The following is a 4,322-nucleotide window of genomic DNA, read 5'->3' on the forward strand; positions in this document are numbered from 1 at the left end:
GTATAGTTTATGGTCAGAATTACGAGGGTATCTAATCCTCTTCAATACTCTGACTTTCGTTCTTGATTAATGAAAACATTCTTGGCAAATGCTTTCGCAGTAGTTTGTCTTGCCACGATCCAAGAATTTCACCTCTAACGTAGCAATACAAATGCCCCCGTCTGTTCCTTTCAATCATTACCGCACTCAGCCAACCGGCATCAATCGAGTAGCGGGTCATTCTCCATTATTCCATGCTTTATTATTCGATCCCAAAGGATGCTTTGAACACTCTAATTTTCTCAGGGTGAAAACACCGTTTCCACAGTTCGTCACATTTAAGTGCAAACTATTTCTTCGATGCGAAGGATGAGCGGAACGAGTCAACAGATTTAACTGAAGACCATGTTGCCGTTCTACTCAAACAGATCCAACTATGAGCTTTTTAAACGCAGCAACTATTGCATACGCTTGTAGAGGCTGGTATTACCGCGGCTGCTGGCACCAGACTTGCCCTCTACTCGTTCATCAATGGAGCTTTTAAGTCCATTCCATTCTGATTACAAACCATAAAGGTTCATATCATTATTTCTAGTCACTACCTCCTCGTGCGGAGAGTGGGTAATTTGCGTGCCTGCTGCCTTCCTTGGATGTGGTAGCCGTTTCTAAGGCTCCCTCTCCGGAATCGAACCCTGATTCCCCGTTACCCGTCACAACCATGGTAGTCCGTTACACTACCATCATAGGTTGATAGGTCAGAAATTCGGAAGTTCCGTCCCCAAGCCGAAGCTATCTGGGATCTTTCAGTTACTAGGACTCATCACGGGATGTGTCTGTACTTAGCAAATCACCCGGTGTAGTCTTGTAAAAGTCTCCGACAGTGTCGGACAATCAGCATGCATTAGCTGCAGGGTTACCGCAGTTATTCATTTAGCTTGCAAATCAACTAATAGATAGTAACTGATTTAATGAGCCATTCGCGGTTCCACTTTTTCAAGCTTCGCTTGCACATGCATGGCTTAGTCTTTCAGACAAGCATATGGCAACTGACAGGATCAATCAGTTTAATTGTACTTTGAACAATCTTTCGATTTGTTCGAATTTAGAAAGACATAGCCTTGCGGCCTCGTCAATCTTGCTTTGAGCTTTTTAAATCACGAAGAGTTTCAATGCATGCTTTGGCATGGCTACTAGTTACTACACAGTACTCTACACACTTAGAGTTACCCACGATTACACATTTCACATGCTGATGTTTCGGCTCGCGCGTACTAGAAACAGCATAATACTATGTGTACTGGTAGATAGCGCTCTGTGAGCATTTCCCATGAGCAGGTTTTGCCCTCCAAATCTCTGTTCTACTGTTACCAATACCGGCTAACAACTGTATCATACTAGGGAGAATTGACTCATGATTTAAAAACCAGATGTTCACATGTCGATGTTTCGGCTCTCGCCTACTAGAAACAACATAATACTAGTCTGTTAAAAATCTCAATCACGCCGCCTCTTCAGATACAGAAGTTTTACCTTTTATTGGTTAGAGAACAGCTTTCCAGCTGTCGACATGGTTACTAGTAACAACACCGTACTCAACACAAAAACTTTTCAACTTCACAACTTTCACATGCTGATGTTTCTGCTTTCGCATACTAGAAACAGCATAATACTTATTGTTTTGTCAAGTAATTTGTGTGTCTTTCCCATGTGAAGTTTCACCGGTCAACAATGTTTCCCTGACCAATTACGGCTACTAGTAGCTGTATAATACTAGGGAAAATGATTGAGGATTTAATATCAGATTTTCACATGTTGATGTTTCGGCTTTCGCCTACTAGAAACAACATAATACTAGTCTGCTAAGAAATCTCGCTCAAATTGCCTTTTCACATACAGAAGTTTCACCTTCTATTGGTTAGAGAACAGTTCTCAGCTGTCGACATGGTTACTAGTAACAACATCGTACTCAACACAAAAATTCTTCAACTTCACAACTTTCACATGCTGATGTTTCTGCTTTCGCGTACTAGAAACAGCATAATACTTATTGCTTTGTCAAGAAGTGTGTGTGTCTTTCCCATGCGAAAGTTTCACCGGTCAGCAATAATTGCCGTGTCCAATTAAGGTTACTCATAGCTGTATAATACTAGGGAAAATGATTGAGGATTTAATATCAGATTTTCACATGTTGATGTTTCGGCTTTCGCCTACTAGAAACAACATAATACTAGTCTGCTAATAAATCTCGCTCAAATTGCCTTTTCACATACAGAAGTTTCACCTCTTCTTGGTCACTGTACAGATGATGCTGTCTGTTCTTTATTTGGTTCTGCTTATTATAAGGAGGGGCATCACTCCTTCCTCCTTGGTTTGCATGCATTAAGCCTGCTTTGTGAAAAGCGTATCTTTCTAGCTTTTCTTCGCCTTACTCGAGTAGGACGATACAATCCAGACATTAGTCAGTCTTGGTGTAAAGTCACTGAGTATTATTCGGTTCTGCTTTATTCAGCAATATGCTGTATAATTGTTGTAATTTGCGAACATATTTGTTCTCAGTTCCGAACTACTAGCGACGACAGATTACCAGCGGTCATGAGCCATCAAGGTAGTTCTTTGGTGCATCAAGTAGAGAGGTGCCATCAAACAACACTTCCCTAATAATGCTACACACATAGAATTTGCTACAGTGCAGCTTTTTACTTTGCAAAATTTGCGCACAAATTTTGCATAGAATAAATGTTTTATCAAGATTTTTAGATCCCCTCCCTTGAGAGAACGTTACTCCTTTAAGTGAACACCCCGCGGCGTCCTGTTGTTATTGCTTATAACCATTTCGCAAGCCGGAGGCATAATGCACTACGCAAGCCGCTACTTTGGCACAGAGGCACCTAGTTTTACACCCGGGACTTCAGGTGGCCCAGTTTTACACCCAGTACAGCGGTGCCAGTTGGTAACCCGGTGGATCCTCGGAGACCAGACATGATCATAGATCAAACCCGATGTATGCTACTCCTGAACGTATAGTATCTCCACTGTGCAATGAAATTATCGTTCGTTTCGGGCCTTCCTATACGTTCAGCAGACAATCGCTAGGAATTCACCTCGTGACCCGTGGTGACCACACTGGATTTCAAGTTTATTGATTTGGACAGACCTGTCATTTATTTTGCTTTTCAGCTTCAGTTCTGCTCGATCTAGCTTGCCTAAGGCTTGATCTCGCTTTGCTCACCCCTGTAGGAGCCTCTACTAGTACCACTCGGAGTAATGGGGAATCCACCAGACCTAATCGATGAATGCCATCAAACAACAAACATCATACCCGGCTTCATCAGGCATATTTTATTACTTCCGAGAGGTACTTTAGTATCAGATCTTTCTCCATGCCTCTTATGAGGACCCGTCAGACCTTTCGGTTTATCGTTTAGCTTCAGTCCTGCTCGATCTAGCTTTCCCAAGGCTCGATCTAGCTCTATTCGCCCCACTAGAGGGCTCTCTAAGACCCCTCGGTCTTAGTGTTAGCTCCGGTACTGCTCGGTCGTGCTTGCTGAAGGCCCGACCCAGCTTTAGTTAGATTCTCGTACTTTCTCTTGGCCTCTCTAGGAGGACCAGACAGACCTCTCGGTCTATCGTTTAGCTTCAGTCCTGCTCGATCTAGCTTGCCCAAGGCTTGATCAAGCTCTATTCGCCCCTCAAGGTAGCTAAAGCTAGTTCAAGCTAACTCAAGCTAGCTAAAGCTAAGACAAGCTAACTCAAGCTAACTCAAGCTAACTCAAGCTAACTCAAGCTAACTCAAGCTAGTTCAAGCTAACTTAATGAAGTTAACCCAAGCTAACTTGGGTTAATGAAGTCAAACTCAAGCTAACCCGAGCTAACTCAAGCTAACTCAAGCTAATTCAAGCTAACTCAAGCTAACTCAAGCTAATTCAAGCTAACTCAAGCTAATTCAAGCTAACTCAAGCTAGCTCAAGCTAACTCAAGCTAACCCAAGCTAACTTAAGCTAGCTTAAGCTAATTAAAGCTAATTAAAGCTAACTCAAGCTAACCCAAGCTAACTTAAGCTAGCTCTAGCTGGCTGCCACTGTTAGGCCATTTGGGAGCGCTTTTCTCGCACTCTGATTGGCTGCCACTGTTAGGCCATTTGGGAGCGCTTTTCTCGCACTCTGATTGGCTGCCACTGTTAGGCCATTTGGGAGCGCTTTTCTCGCACTCTGATTGGCTGCCACTGTTAGGCCATTTGGGAGCGCTTTTCTCGCACTCTGATTGGCTGCCACTGTTAGGCCATTTGGGAGCGCTTTTCTCGCACTCTGATTGGCTGCCACTGTTAGGCCATTTGGGAGCGCTTT

The sequence above is a fragment of the Convolutriloba macropyga genome, unplaced genomic scaffold (genome assembly GCF_964194025.1).
Source record: "Convolutriloba macropyga unplaced genomic scaffold, txConMacr16.3 SCAFFOLD_2959, whole genome shotgun sequence".
Classification (NCBI taxonomy): Eukaryota; Metazoa; Xenacoelomorpha; order Acoela; family Convolutidae; genus Convolutriloba; species Convolutriloba macropyga.